The sequence below is a fragment of the Mustelus asterias genome, chromosome 18 (assembly GCF_964213995.1).
Source record: "Mustelus asterias chromosome 18, sMusAst1.hap1.1, whole genome shotgun sequence".
Taxonomy (NCBI): Eukaryota; Metazoa; Chordata; class Chondrichthyes; order Carcharhiniformes; family Triakidae; genus Mustelus; species Mustelus asterias.
Window position 1 is genome coordinate 46,269,096 of NC_135818.1, and position 23,492 is coordinate 46,292,587.

Genomic DNA, 23,492 nt, shown 5'->3' on the forward strand with positions numbered 1-23,492 from the left:
TCTCAAAACTAAATTTAGCACTTCCCTTTGCAGACTCTTCCATATGGCGGAGAAGTGTGAATGGGTGAGTAAGTCCACAATATCCACTTTAGACCCTTACTTCCCTGTTTCCAGCTTGCTAAGGAGGTTAAAGGTCTCTCCTGACATGTCTGCACACATTGGTGCTATGCTATTTTCAATTTTATGAAAATAGGTACTTTTGACATTGGCACATTTTAAATGTAAAAGTCAAAGAAACTCAATTCTCAAAGATAGAGACATTTCTTAATATTTTTCTGTTACAAGTAAAACAGGGATTTGCTAACAACTGTGATATGAGCATTTCATGACATCTTTGTCTAATCAAAATGCATTAGTCAGAAACATACACAACACATAATGCCAAAAGCAACATAGATAGCTCAGAATAAAATCTTCAATTGTCTCGTTCAGCTGATGATGACCTTGAATATAATTGATACATTCTGCCGAATAAAAAAAATTGCTATTTTTAGTGTTGGATGACGAAACCTTTTTGTGTCCAAGATCCCTCTCGTGCTTACAAATGTTCCTGTTTTCTTTAAAACAATCGGAATAGGTCTCCTTTGCATTAGTATTGTTGTCACGACAGTTTTTCTTTATCTATCTACTTCTTAAGTGTGCACCAAGTTAGAATGAACACTTATTTTAAATTCAGAAATGCAACTATTTTGTTTTGATTAACAAAATCTTTGGGGGTTTTTTTTGAAGGTTGTGGAATATTAATGGGAACGTTGCATGTGGTTTATTTTTACAATTTTTTGAAATATGGCTTGCATAAGCTAACATAAAGGGGATACTGTTTCTTTAAAGGGCCTCAGAATGTGAGTGGAATTTGACATTTGCCTGCAGCAAGGGCTGTTTAATATTACACACGCTGGAGACGCGATCCCTTGAGAGGTTAGGTGACTGTGCTCTAATCAGGACATCTATTTTCTTACCATAGCAGGGGTTCGCTGTCTTGAAGCCTTGAACAAGGTCATTGTTCAACCTCTCTGAATGAACATAGCAGTTCTTCATATTCAAAACATTTTGACTAACTATACCCAAATATTTTAGCTCTTATGGCTGTTTTTGGCTCTAAAGCACAATGGTCAGGATAAATGAGTAATAGTTATACTCTTATGAGGAGCCATGGTTCACAGCCAATTAAAGTATAAATGTAGGTTCTGCAAAGCAACCCATGTATTTTATGACTTCTGATTCATTCTTAACATAGAAAAAATAAAACTGACTGCACTGTCCACCCACCTCACCTTTGTTAGAACTCAATGAGCTTTGAGAGTTCTTTTCTTGTAGCCTGCGGGATGGGAAATGTTTTGAAACAAGATGATTTGAACATTTTACCAAAACACATACCAGAAGTAATCAAATACTGCAGCACATTATGAATCGTACAATTATATATATGTTTCTGGAAACATCTTACTTTGTAATGTTACATCGTCATGGAGGTTTCAACCAGTCAAGATATGCCGAGAATTGGCAATGACGAGAGTTCATATTAACAAAAGCAGCAAAGGTAAAGGCTAAGTAACAACAGAATTTAAAAAAAAATAAAACCAGTTTCTGGGCGAAATCTGACCAAAGATTGGCAGAGTGTTGTTTCCGGCGAAAATACCGGCACGTTTCTCTCCAGGTCTTACGACATTCTGCCAAAACGAATCAAGGTGTGTTTGACGGTGCCATACAGGGGGGCAGGGCCTCAACAAACCAGCAAACTCCCGCTATTCAGAGAAACTGAGTAAACCTCCCACCAGCCCACCATGGAGGTCTTAGGGCCCTCCTCCCTACCCCGATCGACACTTCTCTACACCCCTCCAGATCAACGGCCCCTTCCCACATTTACCCCCCTCCCAGCCCCCACAGTCTTCACTCTCTCCTTTACATTCTGCATTCTCTCCTTTCCTTCTCTATGTACGGTATGCTTTGTCTGTATAGTGCGCAAGAAACAATATTTTTCACTATATTAATACATGTGACAATAATAAATCAAATCAGTCTGAGCCAGCACCCCCCCCCCAATGGGGCCCACCCCCCAGCCTGGTCCCAACCTGGCAATGCCAACCTGTTCCAAGGCGCAGTGCCAGGGGGAGTGCTAGGCCTCTGCCTGGTCGGGTCCCTCTCTCACAGGGGCAAGACTTACCTTTATGACCTTGGGGGGACCCCCCCACGATAAGTTCGCATCCAAATGAACCTGTTATAAATGGCTCCAGCATGCCTTCACACTGGCACTTGCTGAATATCCAGTGAGGGGGAAGGGCCCGGGCAGAGTGCTCGCTAATGACATGCTAATGTGTTACAGTTATCTTTCTGTGGTCCCGCGACGTGTTTCACGTCACTCCGCCAGCGAGGAGCTGGTAAAATCGGAACTCGGAAACTCGCTGGCGGGAATCGCGCTCTCCGGACTTTCAGCTGCCATTCCCGCAGGCGAAGAGCGCAGGCTCAAAATCATCCCTCCTCCCCCTGTATTTTTGTTCTCCTGTGCAGTAAAATTAGTGCAAGAACTATTTGGCATTGATCTTTCTTCTCCCAAAACAGCAGAGATTGATTCCTAATGGTGACTTGGCATAAAATAGATGCTGCAAACCGATTTGCCTGAGGACTGCATTTTACAATCTGACCAAAACAAAACCTACTCATTCTGATTCAGCCTCTGTTGATTCCTCCTCCAACCCCACTCTCCCAACAGCCCAGGGCTACTGAGTCCAGTTGTAACACTATTCGCTCCATTGGCTGAAAGCACCTAACTCAGCACAGCCTGATATCAGACTTTGGGCCTCATTAATCTCCACAAGTTTTGGTGACACTCAGGCAAAGCTGGTCCCAATGCAGGATCCCGGTGGGACATTTAAGATGTACAAAGACTTCCTTTCATACATTTCGCACACACTCAGGGTATCGCAAAGTCTTTTGCAGTTAATAAAGTATTTTTGAAGTGTAAGTATTCATAGAAAGAATCATAGAAACCCTACAGTGCAGAAAGAGGCCATTTGGCCCGTCGGGTTTGCTCCGACCACAATCCCACCCAGGCCCTACCCCCATATCCCTACATATTTACCCGCTAATCCCTCTAACCTACTCAGGACACTAAGGGACAATTTTAGCATGGCCAATCAACCTAACCCGCACATCTTTGGACTATTGCTGTAATGTGGGAAAGATGGCAGCCAATTTGCATACAGCAGATTCCCTTACACACACAGTCATGAAAGAAATGACAGGATAATTTGTTTTAAGTGTTAGTTGAAGAATAAATGTTGGCCAGGAGATCAAGAGACCTCCAATGTTCTTCTTCAAATAATGCAGTAGGGTTATTTACATCGACTTGAGAGTCCAAAGATGTGCGGGTTAGGTTGATTGGCCATGCTCAATTGCCCCTTTGTGTCAGGGGGATTAGCAGGGTAAATACATGGGGTTATAGGGATAGAGCCTGGGTGGGATTGCTGTCGGTGCAGACTTGATGGGCTGAATGGCCTCCTTCTGTACTGTAGGGATTCTATGATTCTATGATTCAACGACACCTTGACAATATAGCACTCTCTTAGTACTGCACTGAGGTGTGGCCTAGGTTACAGGCTCAAGTTTCTGGACTGGGACATGATCGTACAACTTTCTGACACAGATGTGAGAATGCTACACACACAGCCACAATTCCCACGTTAAGAGTTGTTACTTAAGTAGAGTAAAATCAATGGTTCCTTTGGTGCTACTCCAAGAGCCAAAACTGAATTTAACTCCCGAGTCAGGAGCCAACATCGGGAAAATTCCCAACTCCAGAAATCCAACTCAGGAGAAAGTTCCCCAAATCACCCGATCTTGGTTCTAGGGGTGATGGTTGCTGACAAGAATTGGGCCCATCAACTCTGGAAAGAGTTCAGAGGCAGCCAAGGGGTGCTGAGGCAGGCTGTTTAAAAGGTTCGGGTTCAATGCTCTAGGGCTTCGTCCCACTGGTAAAATAAAGCAGTAAAACCAAAAACAGTCCTCAAGCCTCATCCCTCACATTCTCTCACTTCTCCCCCCACCCCCACACACTCCCCATTCTGCATCCATGCCAATTAATGCCACCTCATAGACCTCACTCACCCCTATGGTCCCTCATATCCTCCAGGCCAACACATGCCCCCCATTCAGTTCCAAGGCCCTTTATAGCCCCATGCTAACTAAGTGGCAACCTTTGAGCATCCACCCATCATCCTTTCCCCATACATCCTCCATGTCAACTCACCCAGTATCTGCCATAGGCAGATCTCAGGCGCCATGGTGAGGTGAAATAAAATAAAGTTAAAAGCATCTACCAGAGACTTCACTATATTAAAGAAAACACACTTTCAATGATAACACTCAAATCCCTTCAAGTGCCTAATCTCTTTTGAGAACAAAAATTCCTACAGTGCAGAAGGAGATCATTTGGCCCATTGAATCTACACTGACAACAATCCCACCCAGGCCCTATCCCCATAACCCCACATATTTATCCCACTAATCCCTCTAACCTACGCATCCTGGGACACTGAGGGGCAATTTAGCATGGCCAATCAACCTAACCCGCACATCTTTGGACTGTGAGAGGAAATGGGAGCACCCGGAGGAAACCCACGCAGACATGGGGAGAATGTACAAACTCCACACAGACAGTGACCCGAGCCGGGAATCGAACCCAGGTCCCAGGAGCTGTGAGGCAGCAGTGCTAACCATTGTGCCACCGGTGCCGCCCTACTTCACCCCATATATAAACAAACATTTGCATTCATAGCCCCATGTCAAAGATGGTTAATCTATTTCTAACCACTTGGAGCTGTCAATAAAGCTATGAATTTACAAGGCGCCCACATTGATAATGGTAGATTGTGGGGGAAATCAAGCTGCACTAATCCCTATGTCAACAGTGAAATAGCAAGCACCGATTTCTTTTAACTGAAGGCTGAATTATTTTTTCAAAAATTTAGAAGACCTGAGAATATCAGTGATTTAACATCTTGGCACACAAAGCTTATCCGTTTTTTATGTTCATTCATGTCTACTCTTAATAACCTGAAAGGATACCTGACCTCTCCTAAGGATATCTGAGATTTGCAAAAATGGTGCATTACCCCTCAAAATAACTCTGGCAGCTTTAGTCATTTTCCTCAAAAGTCTAAAGCCCGAGATTTGTGTTTTACAAATCCCAGTAATAAAAATTTGATCCGTTTGAAGGCAGCTGCAGCTTCACATGTATAGTTTCCTCCGTGATCCGTGAAGATGTAAATTGTAACCCATCCTTGTTTCCATCCAACCAATACCCCCTCTCCACCCACCACCAGTGACAACAGAAATCCTGGGTGCCAGGTTCGGGGGCAGGACTTCTGGAATGGGTACTCTGGTGCCATCTCAGCTAAGGTGCAGAGCTCTCCCATCTCCTCAGAAATCTAGATCCGAGATTCATATTCGAACGCACAGCACTGGATCAATTTGAAGAACCATGACTATTGACGGCTCAGTAACACTATTTCCCCACGAAACCACTGAGAGAGACTCTGCGCATATTGGAGCATTTCTAAACTTTATAGTTTTTTAAAAGTTTGTTTATTAGCGTCACAAGTAGAGTTACATTAACACTGCAATGAAGTTACTGTGAATATCCCCTAGTCGCCACACTCCAACACCTGTTCGGGTACACTGAGGTGGAATTTAGCATGGCCAATACACCAAACCAGCACGTCCTTCGGACTGTGGGAGGAAACTGGAGCACCCGGAGGAAACCCACGCAGACACGGGGAGAATGTGCAGAGTCCGCACAGACAGTGACCCAAGCTGAGAATCAAACCTGGGTCCCTGTCGCTGTGAGGCAGCAATGCGAACCACTGTGTCACCGTGCCGACCAGTTCTTGGAGGCCCAGTTCTTTAAAATCTATTGCAGCTCTGCTACTGCACCATGTTTGTGTTCAGCAAATGCCGTGCATCACTTCATTTTCATTAATTTAAAATAAATAAATTGATGACAAATAATTAATAGTGCAATTAAATTGCTAGCTTTATTATCTGTGTGTGAAGATGTATATTTGTTTGGCAGGAAACATTATCACAATGTGACAGCCCTTTAATTGAATTAGGTTTTGAATTAAAATATGTCAGTTTTACATGCAGCCAGACAAGGTGAAGGGGGAGTGGGGGGAGCGGCGGGTTGGTGTCAGGTAGAATCTCCCTTTCAATTCAGTATAAATATCAGAGAAAGGAGACAGGTTATGTTTCCTGGCAGTTTTATCTTTGTATTAAACTGTTAAACTGAAACAGAATATCCTGAGGAATTTATCATCGTTTAACAATTAGAGCAATAAAATAAATAGATCGCCACAATCTCTGAGCATCACTATTGGGTTCGGTCGCTCCATCTCACTGGCAAAATGGTCATTTGCTGCAATGCATTTAAGGAGTGAATTCCATCTCCCTACATTAAGGCGTCTGTTTAAATGCAATTGCGGCATTCCTAACAAGATGCAGAGAAAAAAAAGCATGAACGAAACAGCTGAATACAAATGAGATTGCTCCGCAGCGGAAAGGGAATTGTACAGTTTCCTACCAGCAGCACCATCACTTGTGCATTCACCTACATTTGCCTACATTTGCACCATTTTAGTTCTGCAATCGAAAGAACAAACAGTAGACACAACATAATATTCCAGCAAAGTAGTCTTGCTGCACACAGAGTGAAACGCAAGTGCTATTCCTGTCAGACATGATTATATCAAGATCGTTTGAACATTGCAGTTCTGTGTCTCGTGGCGAGGTGCAGAGTGAGTAATTCCCCAAGTGGCCAATAAAATTCTAGTAGCAGTAAGGTATTGCAAGGACACCCGGCGTGCAGTGTAATCTTATTACATGGTTAGTTTAATTTTCCAATCTTCTGTAACAGTAAGGAATTTTTCTGCAGGTTGTGGGCTGAACGAGTGCTTAAGAAGTGCTAACCAAACCTGGGCAAAAAAAAAAGATTTATTAACATTTGCTTTCTGTTTGATGGGGAGGGGGGTGCATTCTTTTGTTTGTTTAACATCCATCTGGCACCCCATGGGAAGGAATGGAAAACAGCAAGATTATGATAACAGCTTGGAGTCGCATACAACTATTAACAATCCTCCTGGGGGGCTGGGGGAGGGCAGGATGGTTAATAATCAATAAAATCCAAAACGATTACAAAAATTGAAGTCCACCCAATTACGTCTTTGAAGTGTTTAATAATAAAACTCCGATCTTAACAAATCTTCTCCTCTGCCACATCCCTTAACCATCGAGAACAAGGCGGCTGTACAATATTAACACTGTGACACTGATCACATCCGCACCGCATGCGTTCACGACGCCATTTTAAACAGGTCTCATGTGAAGCTGTTGCCCCAGGCAATCAAACATCGACATGACTTTCGCTCCCCTTCTCCAACTGCAAACCCGGGTGCCTCATCCAAGCTCCTTGCCTCACTGCTGGGGATATAGTTCCCCACAGGTCTCCTGCTGCAGCCTCCGGCCCACTGGCCTCACATCATTGATGTCCACTTCAGGCAAGAGTCAAGCCTGGTACATATAAGGCCCCCGGCCTCACATTGCAGAATTGGGATGCCCAACACTCATCCTACTGGTCTCATGCTCATGCCCCAGTTTAAGTTTCACAGTAATGGTTATTAATATAAATTTTCCAAATCCACTCGCCCACACAAGAGCGTCAAGTGCTGATTGTTCTTTTCCATTCTTCAGGATCCAGCATGTGAATATCAGGCTGGCGCAAGGGGCCACTGCAACTGTTTCGCGTTAACATGATGAATTTCTATTCCCAAGGCCTCATGTACATACAACGTCAGGGACATTTATCTCTGGTTTAACCACTGGCCAAATGACAGAATTGGAATAATACAAAAACACCCTTTATGAGATAGAGTGAGCTCTGTAAAGCAACTGTGAACTTTAATTCTCCCCTGTACGTATTACGTTACTCTTTTTGACTTTAACTGGGTTGAAAAACGGGGCTCAAGGCTGTGGAACTAAAACTCACATTTATAGGGCAGGACTTTACGGCCTGGCTTGGGCGGGACTGGAAATTCCCACCCGAGGTCGATGGAGATTTCCGTTGTCGGACCCCCCCCGCTCCGTGCCCGTGCCAATTCCATGGCGGGCGAGCTGGTAGAGTTCCGACCATAGCTTAAATATAGAGCATGTTCGAGGTTGCAACGTGGTAGCACGGTCTTGCAGCTAAACAGACTCATTTTGTAATTCTAAGAGAAAGAGTGGGTTTGTATGGTGAGCTTTCCGCTTTGAAGTAGAAGTCTTACACAGGGCACAGTATTCATTCTATAAATAAAAAAGTAAATTCCATTCCAAGTCACAGTGGTCCTTCCACAATAAACAAAAGTCGGCTCTGGAATTTTCTGAACAGCTTATGCCATTTTCTAGCAAATCATGGTAATTTTCTTTGTATAAACAAACCTTTAAAATCTACCTACGTAATTTAAAAGCTTTCATAACATCCGAAAGCTTTCCCCGCAATGGCTCAATGCATAAATGTGGTATTGAGTCATACAAATCACCCTGGTCTCATTCTACTGAAACGCTATACTGTCTTATAACATTGGCAGCCATGGTCTAATAAAGTGGGGTTTGGCCTGGTCAGGGCGTGGTGGTGGGGAGAGAGGGGTGGTGGTAGGCCCAGTGATGGTGAAAAAACAAAATAAAATCACAGGGTAACTGCTGCTAATTTCTACTGAAGTGCCCCACTTATATTGCTAAGTGTATTGTGCTTAGCTGTGATGTCCCCCTGACTAACCCCACTGAATATCTAAAGGACTGGCATCTTCCATGTATCATCTAACCAAGTTAGATCGAATGCATTTAGGAAGCAACCTATAGAAAGCAACTGGCCCAGATGGGGTACCCGGACGTGCACTCAGATTCTGCGTGGATCGGCTGGCGGAGGTATTCGCAGACATCTTCACCCTCTCTCTACAACAATCTGAGGTGCCTATCTGCTTCAAGAAGATGACCATCATCCCGGTACCTAAGAAAAACCAAGCAGCGTGCCTTAATGACTATCGGCCAGTGGCTCTGACATCCATCATTATGAAGTGCTTTCAACCTCCCGGACAACCTGTATCCATTGCAGTTTGCCTACCGCTGCAACAGGTCCACAGCAGATGCCATTTCCCTGACCCTGCACTCAAGCCTGGAACACCTAGATAGCAAGGACACCTATGTCAGACTCCTATTTATTAACTACAGCTCAGCCATCAACACTATTATTCCCACGAAACTCATCTCCAAACTCTGTGGCCTGGGCCTCGGCATCTCTCTCTGCGACTGGATCCTGAACTTCCTAACTGACAGACCACAATCAGTAAGAATAGGCAACAACACCTCCTCCACGATAATCCTCAACACCGGTGCTCCACAAGGCTGTGTCCTCAGCCCCCTACTATACTCCTTATACTCTATGACTGTGCGGTCAAATTCCCCTCCAATTCGATTTTCAAGTTTGCTGACAACACCACCATAGTGGGTCGGATCTCAAACAATGACGAGACAGGGTACAGGAATGAGATAAAGAATCTGGTGAACTGGTGCAGCGACAATAATCTCTCCCTCAATGTCAACAAAATGAAAGAGATTGTCATCGACTTCAGGAAGCAAAAAGAAGAACATGCCCCTGTCTATATCAATGGGGATGAAGTAGAAAGGGTCGAGAGCTTCAGGGCTTTAGGGTGTCCAGATCACCAACAACCTGTCCTGGTCCCCCTATGCTGACAGTATAGTTAAGAAAGCCCACCAACGCCTCTACTTTCTCAGAAGACTAAGGAAATTTGGCATGTCAGCTACAACTGTATCCTAGGATTCTTTGGGAGGCAAGGGATGAGATTGCAGAGCCTTTGGCGTTGATCTTTGGGTCCTCGCTGTCCACGGGGATGGTGCCAGAGGACTGGAGAATGGCGAATATTGTTCCTCTGTTTAAGAAAGGGAATAGAAATGACCCTGGTAATTATAGACCGGTTAGTCTTACTTCGGTGGTTGGTAAATTGATGGAAAGGGTCCTTAGGGATGGGATTTACGACCATTTAGAAAGATGCGGATTAATCCGAGATAGTCAGCACGGATTCGTGAAGGGCAAGTCGTGCCTCACAAATTTGATAGAATTTTTTGAGGAGGTAACTAAGTGTGTTGATGAAGGTAGGGCAGTTGATGTCATATACATGGATTTTAGTAAGGCGTTTGATAAGGTCCCCCATGGTCGGCTTATGATGAAAGTGAGGAGGTGTGGGATAGAGGGAAAGTTGGCCGATTGGATAGGCAACTGGCTGTCTGACCGAAGACAGAGGGTGGTGGTCGATGGAAAATTTTCGTATTGGAGGCAGGTTGCTAGCGGTGTGCCGCAGGGATCAGTGCTTGGTCCTCTGCTCTTTGTGATTTTTATTAATGACTTAGAGGAGGGGGCTGAAGGGTGGATCAGTAAATTTGCTGATGACACCAAGATTGGTGGAGTAGTGGATGAGGTGGAGGGCTGTTGTAGGCTGCAAAGAGACATAGATAGGATGCAAAGCTGGGCTGAAAAATGGCAAATGGAGTTTAACCCTGATAAATGTGAGGTGATTCATTTTGGTAGGACTAATTTAAATGTGGATTACAGGGTCAAAGGTAGGGTTCTGAAGACTGTGGAGGAACAGAGAGATCTTGGGGTCCATATCCACAGATCTCTAAAGGTTGCCAGTCAAGTGGATAGAGCTGTGAAGAAGGCCTATAGTGTGTTAGCTTTTATTAACAGGGGGTTGGAGTTTAAGAGCCATGGGGTTATGCTGCAACTGTACAGGACCTTGGTGAGACCACATTTGGAATATTGTGTGCAGTTCTGGTCACCTCACTATAGGAAGGATGTGGAAGCGCTGGAAGGAGTGCAGAGGTGATTTACCAGGATGCTGCCTGGTTTGGAGGGTAGGTCATATGAGGAAAGGTTGAGGGAGCTAGGGCTGTTCTCTCTGGAGCGGAGGAGGCTGAGGGGAGACTTAATAGAGGTGTATAAAATGATGAAGGGGATAGATAGAGTGAACGTTCAAAGACTATTTCCTCGGGTGGATGGAGCTATTACAAGGGGGCATAACTATAGGGTTCGTGGTGGGAGATACAGGACGGATATCAGAGGTAGGTTCTTTACGCAGAGAGTGGTTGGGGTGTGGAATGGACTGCCTGCAGTGATAGTGGAGTCAGAAACTTTAGAAACATTTAAGCGGTTATTGGATAGGCACATGGAGCACACCAGGATGATAGGGAGTGGGATAGCTTGATCTTGGTTTCAGATAAAGCTCGGCACAACATCGTGGGCCGAAGGGCCTGTTCTGTGCTGTACTGTTCTATGTTCTATGTTCTAACTCTCACCAACTTTTGCAGATGCACCATAGAAAGCATTCTTTCTGGTTGTATCACAGCTTGGTATAGCTCCTGCTCTGTCCAAGACCACAAGGAACTACAAAAGGTCGTGAATGTAGCCCAATCCATCACGCAAACCAGCCTCCCATCTATTGACTCTGGCTACACTTCCCGCTGCCTCGGCAAAGCAGCCAGCATAATTAAGGACCCCACGCACTCCAGACATTTTCTTTTCCACCTTCTTCCTTTGGGAAAAAGATACAAAAGTCTGAGGTCACATTCCAACTGACTCAAAAACAGCTTCTTCCCTGCTGCATTAAGTTGATCTTTCTCTACACCCCAGCTATGACTGTAACACTACATTCTGCACTCTCTCGTTTCCTTCTCTATGAACAGTATGTTTTGTCTGCATAGTGCGCAAGAAACAATACTTTTCACTGCATGTTAATACATGTGACAATAACAAATCAAATCAAATTAAATCAAAGAGGGGCAAGGCCATAACTGGCACTGGAACTAATTGCCAACTCATTCAAAACCCATTCTATGACCTGGGCACTAGCACAGCTTGAACAGTTCTCACTGGATAATGATTAGTAACATTTATCCCGGATCTCCCAAATATATCTCACTGTAGGGTGGTTTTCTCTATCCCTACAGAAAGATTTCAGGCTTCATTAAGTCAGCACTTACATCAGACTGCACAATCCATGCAGCCTAGAGGCCGCACTGGCATTTACACGACTGACTTTAATTTAGATCCGAGTGACAGAATCGTAATCCCATTACAAATCTGGCTCTAGGATGGATTAAGGGGCAGATGCGATAATGTGAGCTCCCAGCACTGAGCCCAAACAAGCAGCAATGTAGAAGCAGATTCAATGGACTGACCGGGCTGGAATTATTTTGCTACGTAAAGAATGTCTTATTTCAAGATGTATTTAGACTGCAGGTACAGCCTCAGGTTTCGTCCAGGCAACCTTCAATCTTCATGTCTGGATGAAATGTCAAATCTGCAATGCTGACAGGCGGAGAACTCCTCTCCCAGTCATTCCATTAAATTGCTTATCCATTCCAGTGGCAACACTGAGGCAGTCTAACACTTCAACAATTATCCAGGAGGTGTGAAGGACAGTTTTACAAACGCTTTGACACTGCTTCTTGCGGGAAGAATGTTCTTATCTGGGATTATACAATAACCAATCTTGATAGCTGTAATGTAAATGTGATCCCAAAATCCTAGGTTGCCAAAGGGGTTAACAATCACATCTCTGGGCAAGAGTCATGCAGAATTAGGCTTTGATACTGTAAACCACTAAATATGCCTAACGGCGCAACTGAAAGTAGAATGGGTTATATGTGAGTTCAGCTGTTGCAGCACTACTTCAGATAACCACCTCACTAGTGCCTATCTGCCCCCGCCTCACGATATTCATGTATATTGCTCCTCTCACCCATTCACCTTTTGAGGTTTACGGGATATGGATGTCACAGCTCACTCTTCAGACAATGAATCACTCGATCAGGCAGCAACCAGATGGCATTATGGGTGAAAGACACTGGAACAGAGCTGAAGCCAAAGATTAGGAATGTATTCTGGGTAAATCAATATCTGCCTCTGCAAAGGGAGGCACTAAATCTGGTCCGAAACTGGGGCAAGTTTCCTTAGCAACAGAAACAGAAAATGCTGGAATATCTCTGCAGGCCTGACAGCGTCTGTGGAGAGCAAACAAAGTTAACGGCTGCGACTCTCCCATCCCATCCCGCCAGCGTCTCTCAGCACCGGATTTCCGGCATGGTCTGCTCCACGCCAGTGGGGAGGCAGGGCTAGTATTTAAATAATATTTTAAATATCATTTCAATGCTACTAGCGGGCCTGGGACTGAATTTTCTGGACCTGCTAGCCTCTCCCACCCGGCCTGAGTGTTTCACTCCAGTGGGGATTACACTAGCTCCGCACTTTCGGGGAGCTAGCGGCCTGACCCCGCTGGAGTGAAGGGGGGGGGTGGTGTCCCCTGGGCATGGGCACCCTGGCAGTGCCAGCCTGTGCCCCCTAGCACTGCCCAAAGGGCAAAGTGCCAATGCCTAGGCACTGCCCCTCGGGCATGGGGCAATGCCAAAGAGGCGGGGTCTGATGGGGCAGGCCTAGGGGGAAATCAGTGGGGGCAGGGGGTTCTGCTATTGGGATCAGTCAACTAAGGAGGGAGGACAGTGATTGGGGTGGGCTGGGGGAGGTTGTGTCTGCCTGCTGGGGGGGGATTGGCACTCCTGGAATGGAGTGACTGTTGAGGGGGGGTGGGGGCTGGAGATCAGCGTGGTCCGGAATCGGTGGTGGGGGGGGGGGGGGGTGGGGGGCGTTGGGATTGGCCCGGGAATGGTTGGGGTGCCACGATCAAGTTGTGGGGGGGGGCAGCACTGTGGGGGTCGCGGGGCTGGCTGACGATTGAGTTGGTCAGCAAGTGGGGGGTTGACAGTTTGGGGCCACTGTACATGCGCAGAGGGCTGCTGGTTTCAGCCTTCTAGGTGGGAATAGGCCCTACCCACTAATTTATAATGATATTCACACTGGTGGCCTCTGCAGTGAGTGTGGGAGATTCTAGTGTGAACTCCCACTGAAAAATCAAGCGTGAATTACTCCCGTTTTCACACAAATTCAACAGTGAGAATTTTTGGGGGAGAATTCCGACCAACATTTCGCGTCTGGATGACCCTTTGTCAGAACCTTTCCTTAACCTTTGTCTAACTTTAATGGATGGAATTGGTGTCACTCATGGAAGAAGATCAGGAAAGGAGGATCATACGCTCACACAGAAGCATGCTTAATGTTTAAAACATCAATTCCAATGGCTAGAATGATGGGTATGTGATCCTCTCCAGCAGAGTATTCTTTAAGTCCTCAATACACTCAGATCAGTGAATAGGAATAGGAAGGGGAAATACTTTCCCACTGTGCTGAGTATTGCAATGGAATGCTCCTTTTGCACTCTATTATCACATTTGGAACAGCCTCTGTGCACTGATCTCCCCGAGTTGCACTCCGTCATGTTGAGCCGCACCACGAACAAGGAGGCCCAGAAGTGTAAATTCAAAGAAATGGCCTACTGAGTTTATTTTGTTGGATCAATGGGCCCTAAGATTCATAGACACACACTGCCATGAGTTTAAAATGTTTCTAATTTTCTGAACATCAGTATTTATACTAACAAAGTGGAAAAGCCAGTCAACTTGTCATCTGTTGCATTCCTCAAATGTAAAATCCCTTTGAAATCTTAAATGATATAAATGCACCTGAGTTACTACAATTCCAGAAACTAAAAGGCACCATGGGCAGAATTCTGGTTTTTTTTTAAGTGCAATGGCGTGAGGTTCCGGCAGCACCGGTTCCACTTGCCGAACACGACAGATTCAGCGCGCGGAACTTCATTAATTATGCACACGCGAGTCTCTCTCTGAATCAAGTTGGGAGCTGATTCGTCAGACCGCTGTCATCTGTTGGGTTCAAAGGTCCTGGCGCCATATTTAAACACCAATGCAACACACTCATTGCACTCTCTCCAGCTCACCTGTCTTCACCAGGCCGTGCATGACGTCAGCAACCCAGAGGCAAAAAGCTTGCAGCCTCAAGGAGAAATCTGCATCCTGTTTCAATCACTGTGCCTTCGAGGCCTTGATTAGAGAAGTCCGGGCGCAAAGACATGTCCTCTACCCTCGGGATGGATGGAGGAAGCATGGCACGCTCACCTCTCCGACGTAGGAAGCCTCATTGCCCAGGAGGTCAGTGCAGCTGGCAACTGTGCGAGAAGTGTCACGCAGTCTAGGAAGCAGACGAATGATCTCACCCGCTCTGCCAGGGTAAGTCCTCTCTCAGCTTCCTTCTGTATCAAATTCTCCTCACAGCATCATGCACTCAAACAGCAACTCTCGTCATGTATTTCACACATCCAATAGCAACTCTTAATAAGACTCGTTCTCTCACAGACACTTACACATCAGCACCATCTCATCAGTCATGTTTTGCACAATCCATCGTCTGGCCCTTCTGGGGATATGTCCACACACAGGAGAGATGCATTTCACGCAACTTCTGCTCCATCCACTCTGATCACATAACTTTCTTTCATCTTCAAACAGGTCAAGCCAACGTGTAGGAAAAATGAGCAAGCCCAGACTGAGGGAGGGATGACAGAGATCAGCATCCTGACAGAATTTGAGGAGGCTGCAGCTAATCTGGGGAGAGGGATCACTCTTGTGGTGATGTGGAGATTGGCCTCTCCCAACAGCTTAGTAAGGATCTCAGCACCGTCCCTTGATCAAATCCTGACAATGGCAGTGAGTCACATGGACTCTGAAATCGCTTCAGCTCTTCCGCTGATACTGCCATTTATTTCTTGCAGGCACCAGAGGATTGCAGCCACAGGCAACTGAGCAGCACTCCGAGCCCCGGGGGAACACATCTGAGGATGAGGGGCTCAGGAAGAACCGTCACAGCACTAACCTGCACCCTCCCCAGAGCAGAGCCACACCTCTGTGGGGTGCGGCTTTAAACACCTCACAGAAACATCCCCTCGGCAGTCAGAGGCAGGGAGAGCCCAGGCCTCCAGCTGGTGGCCAGCCACCCGCTCAGTCTCAGTCAGATGATGAGTCTCTGCAAGTAGCTGGCAGCTCACTGGTGGAAATGCAACAACGGGCAACGGAACATTGGGCAGAGATTCGAGAGTCACTCAGCAGACTGGAGCAAACGATGGAGGAGTCTCACCGTGTTCTGTCTGATGTTGTTGCTCCAATATGCGAGTGCTTTAAAGCCACCACGAGAAGGTTAGGGATCACCATGGAGATCTTGGTTCAGCAGGTCTTGTCGGATTTGCACTCGGCCCTACACTCCCCTGCCACACACTCTCATGGACATCATCAGGATGTAGGCAACATGGGGACAAGGCACCTTGACTTCCCTCCAGGTACGTCATCTCCTGTAGGAGTCAGACTGAGGCTTAGACAGCAAGACACAGCAGTCAATGAGGCTGCCTCCATCCCTGTCACAGATGTTGGGGCTGCACCAAGGTATTGTGGTAGGGTTAGGAAGGTTAAAATATTTTGATGTCACCTCTGAGTCCCAGGTGTGCTATCACTGTAAATAAAGTGCACTTAGAACCATAGAATCGCAACAGTACCAAATAAGGCCATTCGGCCCATCGACAACAATTCCACCTGGGCCCTATCCCCGTAACCCCACGTATTTACCCTGCTAATCACCCTGACAATAAGGGGTAATTTAATTTATTGAAATTCAATGAATGGGTATGCGAATGTTCTGGTCAACTAAAATCTTTTTGATTTTGTACTTTGGAATCCTCTTATCTCGAGGTTCAGCCATCCTCACACTCAGTCAGAGTGTCCCATTAAACTGATTTGCATCCCACTAATGAGACGGAGATAAGGGCCACACACCCATGCCCAATTCTCTGTGACGCCAGCGGGAGAACACGCCAGTGCAGAACACCTCTGGAACAATATGGTGCGCAGATGTTGGGACTCTCCTGAACAATGCCTGAGGCTGCCTCGAGGGATCGGGGTGGACCCCAGAAGAACACAGCAGTGGGTGGAGGGTGTATCTCCAGGTGGACCTTCCAGATTCGGTGTCCAAGAGGAAATGCACCTTCCAATCTCAGAATGTTCCTGGTTATCCATCTTCTTTCTTCAAAAATGGGTCAGTGATTTGGCCGCCTTTTCAAAGTGGCGACCCAATTGGATGGCAAATTATGCACCATCAGGACTGCCCCACCATGGAATACAGTGCAGAATTTATGATTTGAATTGATTTGATTTATTATTGTCACATGTATTGGGATACAGTGAAAAGTATTGACCGGAATTTTACCGTCCCAACTGCCACAGGAATTGGAGGGGGTGAGGGGTGAGGGGTGGGCCATGGAAAGGTCCATTGAACTCGGGCAGGATTTTACAGTTTCGGGATGCATGAGGCCGTAAAATCATGCCCATTGTTTCTTGCGCGCTATACGGGCAAAGCAAACCATTAATACAGTACATAGGGGAGAAGGAAAGGAGCGGGTGCAGAATATAGCATTACAGTCATAGCTAGGGTGTGGAGAAAGATCAACTTAATGCAAGATAGATCCATTCAATAGTTTGAAGGCAGCAGGGAAGAAGCTGTTCTTGAGTCGGTTGATACGTGATCTCAGACTTTTGTATCTTTTACCTGATGGAAGAAGGTGGAAGAGAATATGTCGGGGTTGCGTGACGTCTTTGATTATGCTGGCTGCTTTTCCGAGGCAGCGGGAAATAGGTGGAGTCAATGGATGGGAGGCTGGTTTGCGTGATGGATTAGGCGAGTTCACAATCCTTTGTAGTTTCTTGCGGTCTAGATCAGAGCAGGAGCCATACCAAACTGTGATACAACCAGGAAGAATGCTTTCTATGGTGCATCTGTAAAAATTGGTGAGAATCATAGTGGACATGCCGGATTTCCTTAGCCTCCTGAGAAAGTAAAGGCGTTGGTGGGCTTTCTTAACTATAGTGTTAGTGTGGAGGGACTAGGACAGGTTGTTGGTGATCTGGACATCTGGAAACATGAAGCTCTCGACCATTTCCACTTCATGAGGTTGGGACCAGAAGATATGGTGTGTTTTCCCACCGGCCTCTACAACGGGAAACACTCTACGTTCCCAGCCGCACCACGGGATACAGTCCTCAGCTGGGAGAATTCCGCCCAAAGATTAATAATATGTAAATTGCCAGAACATATGAGCACTCTAATTTCATATCAGTGCGGCTGTGAGCACTGTGATATATGGATCTGTATGTAATGACGTCCCCAATTCACTACATACTATACCCAAAGGCTTCTTTGCTTCTTAAAAAAAAACACAATCTATATTAACCTAACCTCCAACAAGTATTATTTTAATCCTAGAATAAACGAATGTATTTTACCCACCAAAGATTTTAGGCTATTTTGTCTGAAAACTGGTCCAATCCAGTTGTGTTCTGAATATGTGTGGTGACCTCTTGAACTCCAAGCAGCTACACAGACAGTAATGATGCAAAGCAAGTCTGTCTGTTGTAATCCACATTTATTCAAGTATCATTAAAGCATCTGCACATTTGCTCCAGCATTGCTTTTGGAAGAAAAGAACTTCAAATTTGTCATGGAAGAAGGTGAAAAGCACTGCACATTATTATATATTGTTGATATGAAGCAAGAATTAATTGAAGAGATGACAGCAACGATTCCCTGCAGTAGCTGTACATAGGTAGTTTTAGGTGTGGTAAGTACGAGGATGGTTACAACAACATCGTTTTCAGTATCCATGTATATTGTTTATCTCAAGCTAGTTATCCTGCCTCAAACAGAGCTTTAACATGCATAGACATGTGCATTTGCAAAATCTACACACCTTGGTTAAAATTTTAGTCCCTGGTATTCCTCCCCTGTTGCAGCAAGGCAGGTCAAGTATTTTGAATGTGCACATCACCAATCCAGGCTACAGGTATCCAACTTTAGGGGGTAAGATGGTTAATGTGGCCTGGTGCACACCTGGCATGTCCCTGTTCCCTGGCGAGGGCTAATGCTGGTAAATTAAGGGCAAAATCAATGTCTGTAGTCATTGGGTCACCTAACAGCAGGCAAAGGGTCTAAAGGCCTTGTTTAAAGCAATGTGAAAACGGTAGTGGTAAAGTGATGATGTAGCCATGCTACTGGACTAGAGACTCAGTTTAATGCCTTGAGGGCATAGGTTCAAGTCCCACCACAGCAGCTGGTGGAATTTCAATTCAATTAATTAATAAAGCTAAATTGAAAGCTAGACTCAGTAATGGTGATCATGAAAATATCAGTGATTGTCATGAAAACCCCTCTGGTTCGCTAATGAAGGAACTAGTCATTTGCTTGTCAGAACTTGAGCATTGCTGAAAAAAAGAGACATGCTGTCAAAGTTTTTCGTCTTACACTCATCAGGACACTTCACAAGAATACCAAGAGTAAAGGGAACAACAATTTATATTGCATGAGAAGAGAGTGCTATTTGTTGGCAAGTGGACTCTAATTGGTAGAAACGTTGCCATGGAGAATGCGGCAGTGAACTGTTAATGGTTAACTACCAAGCTTTTGTTTCAAATTCAAACCAGGCAGGTTGACTCTGCTTGGTCAAGGCTTTGCCATGGTGAATGAACCAGAGAATGTCTGTCCCCCTCGCTTTTGTTTAGTTGGAAAAGGAGTAATGCGTGGACATGCTCCTTCTATCCACAAAGAACAGGTCTCTCTGTGTGTGGTTATATATGATTCCTTATGAAGGAAATCTTCCATTCTTTTCTGGTCTGGCCTAATTATGATTCCAGACACACAGCAATGTGGTTGACTTTTAACTGCCCTCTGAAATGGCCCAGCAAGCCACTCAGTTATACCCAACTAAAAGTCAAAAGGAAATAAAACCAAGGAAACAACCTGGCATTAACTTAGACACTGGAAACAACAAAGGAAAACCCAGCCCTGTCAACCTGAAACATCCTCCTGGGGCTAGTACCAAAATTGGGAGAGCTATCCACAGGCTAGTCAAGCAACAATCTGACATAGTCATACTCATGGAATGACATCTTACAGACCATGGGTGGGATTTTCTGACCACGCTCACCCCAATGCTGGAAAATACCACCCAAGGGCAACAAACCTTTGCATGGTCCGTGTCCCGCCTGCAGCGATTCCCATGGCAGGCGGGGTGGGAAAATTCCACCCAATGTCTCAGTCACCACCATCATCTTCCCCGGATATGTTCTGTCCCACTGGCAGGACAGACCCGGCAAAGGTGGTAGCACAGATGCATCGAGAGGAAGTTGCCCTGGTAACCCTAAGCATTTACTCTGGACCCCATGGAGTCACAAGGCATCAAGTCAGACATGGGGAAGGTTTGCGATTTAAGTTGCATTGTCGAATGCTTCCTCGTGGAAGGCAGTTGCCCAAAGGAAGTCTGAAGTTTCCAGACAATTGCTGTGGAATCATGCAATCCTTACCTGGGAACATCCGGTGAGAGGTTGGGGGTGGGGGTGAGGGGTTGGGGGTCGTCCAGTGCATCTTAGAAGCTTAGGGATAGCCCCCAGACACACTAGCTCAGAGCTCAGACACTATGAGCTCCAGTGTTCTCAGACTCCTTCAGCTTTATTCAATCTTAGAAAAATTCAATCAAGATTTGATTCCTGTAAACTTTAATTTTTGCCACTTTGACATATACTTGCTATATAAACACACCCTTAAACTTTTAAATAAAAGTGAAAATGCTGGAGCACAAACCCTTATTCCATCTCTATAATGAAGAGGATATAATTGTTGACAGTGTGTATAGCACTGAAGGAGGGGAAGAAAAGAAAGAAATGGGCAGCATGGTGGCTCAGTGGTTAGCATCCTGCCTCAGAGCTCCAGGGACCCAGGTTCAATACCAGCTTTGGGCAACTGTCTGTGTGGAGTTTGCTCGTTCTACCCGTGTCTGCATGGCACAGAATACAACCATATTCAGGTTAGGTGGATTGGCCATGCTAAATTGTCCCTTGGTGTCCCATGATGTGTAGGTTAGATGGATTAGCCATGGGAAATGTGTGAGGTTACAAGGATAAAGCAGGGGAGAGGACATGGTTAAGATGCCCTGTCAGAGTGTTGGTGCAGACTTGATGGGCCGAATGGCCACTTCTGCACTGTAGGGATTCTATGATTCCATGAAAACCGGGCAAAAATGATTTTGGAAGTGGGTATTGAATGGAGGTTAGCGTATTCAGTTTTCTAGTTAGGACATTCTTGTGGACTGTTGGACTCAGGTAAAATTGCCACAGAGGCGCATGTTTAAGCATTACAAAAACAGTTAACGAGAGCAAGGAAAACTCACTCTGTGTTCCCAGCTGACAACCTACAACAGCACGAAGGTTACATTGTAAGTAGGTGACTTCTGCCAGCTTTTTGAAACAAAATACAATTAATGTCACCACAGCACATCAAGAGCATTAGTTCAGACTGGCTGTATCAGCAGAATTCTTTGCTCATCCTCCCAGGCTGCAAAGCGAAGGTCACTAAACTTTCATTATCCCTCTCTAATTCTGACTGGGGTCACAGTGCTTCTCATCAACATACTGGCTCCACGCAGTCCAGGCACTATTGCTGTAGCATCAACAAACTGGCTACTCACTTGAAAGAGTGTTTAGCTTGTTCATGGGAATGACTCCAAATTACAGCAAATTATCATGGCACTCAGGTGAATGACCAGGGAACCAATTGCAAGTGATCTCCTTGGTTTTGAGCAGCAAGTGGGCCAACACTCCTAATGCCAGCTTGCTACAATGGCACTCCTGAAAATAAGTTTTTATAAGCTGCTTTCTCACTTAACTGATGGCTTTAGTAAAAGTAGCCAGCTTGCAAGTTAACTCTGGCTGCCTGTCAACCAGTGATCTCTGCTCAGTGGAGGGTGCGTTTTTAATTCTAAAATGCAAAATGCTAACACTGTGACACTAAGAACGGACTGTTTGCCGGCTCTTGATCTGCATCCACCGGTGCAGCCCCTCTTCATATGAATCATAGAATCCCTATAGTGCAAAAGAAGGCCATTCAGCCCATCGAGCCTGCAACAACAACAATCCCACCTAGGCCCTATCCCCATAACCCCACGTATTTTACCCTGCTAATCCCCCTGACACTAAGAGGCAATTTGCCATGGCCAATCAACCTAACCTGCACATCTTTGGACTTGATGCGCGATATAACTCACGAGGCTAGAGATGCTCGAGGAAATAAAGGCTTTTATTAACTACTACAATAGAGCTACCATATATCATATACGATCCCTGACTGAGGGATCCCAGACAGAGCAGTGACCTTTATACCTCTCCCAGGAGGCGGAGCCCGACTGGGATGTACCATAATAACTATAATACAGGTAGAACTGCCCAACCCTAACCCCAACAGTAACATGTAGAACAACCCAACCCTAACCCCAACAGCAACATATATACAGACTCATAGTACTGGCCAGACCCTGGCTCAGTACTACCTGGTGGGAACCAACGATGGTTCACCACAGGACTGTGGAAGGAAACGCAGACACGGGGAGAATGTGCAAACTGCACACAGTCACCCAAGGTCCAGAATTGAACCCAGGTCCCAGGTGCCGTGAGGCAGCAGTGCTAACCACTGTGCCATGGGAGAAGTAGTTCATTGAGAAATGTGTTCAGAGGTGAGAAGACTAGAGCCATGGTACAACTGATCTGAATTCAACACCTTTGTTACAAATCAGATTGAACCATTTTGCGAACAGAGAAACATCAGAAAAGGAGCAATTCAAACTGAAGAAATGTAGAGCGTGCACTATATGCAATGAAATCATTGATACATCAAGCATGATCCAAAACTAAAGCTGGCTTTATTTTACTTGTAGGCTGTTTGCCATTTTGCAATAAATCAAGGGGCTAATATAGATCCTTCATAATTTGGATTGGCTTTTGATTCAAGCACTGAAAAAAAGCGCAGATGGCTAGCTCAGTTGGTAGAGCATGGCACTGTTAATCCCAGGGTTGTGGGTTCAAGCCCCATGTTAGGCGCTTAAGTTTGGGGTGGCATGGTGGCACAGTGGTTAGCACTGCTGCCTCACAGTGCCAGAGACTTGGGTTCAATTCCAGCCTTGGGCCACTGTCTGTGTGGAGTTTGCATGTTCTTCCCATGTCTGCGTGTGTTTCCTCTGGGTGCTCCAGCTTCCTCCCACAATCTGAAAAATGTGCTGGTTAGCTAGATTGGCCATGATAAATTCTCCCTCAGTGTACCCCAACAGGTGCCGGAGTGTAGCGACTAGGGGATTTTCATAGTAACTTCATTGCAGTGTTAATGTAAGCTTATTAAATTAACTTTACTTTAAATAATTTTCCATTGTCATATGCTTTTTTTACACACATCCAGATTAAGAAACATTGGCATATGTTTATGCTTTTATTCTTGCCTCAAAAGTAAGACTATGGGCGGGATTTTATGGCCTCACTTGTCTCGAAACCGCAAAATCCGCCCAAGGTCAACAGACCTTTCCATGATCCGCCTCTTGCCCGCTCCGATTCCTGTGGTGGGT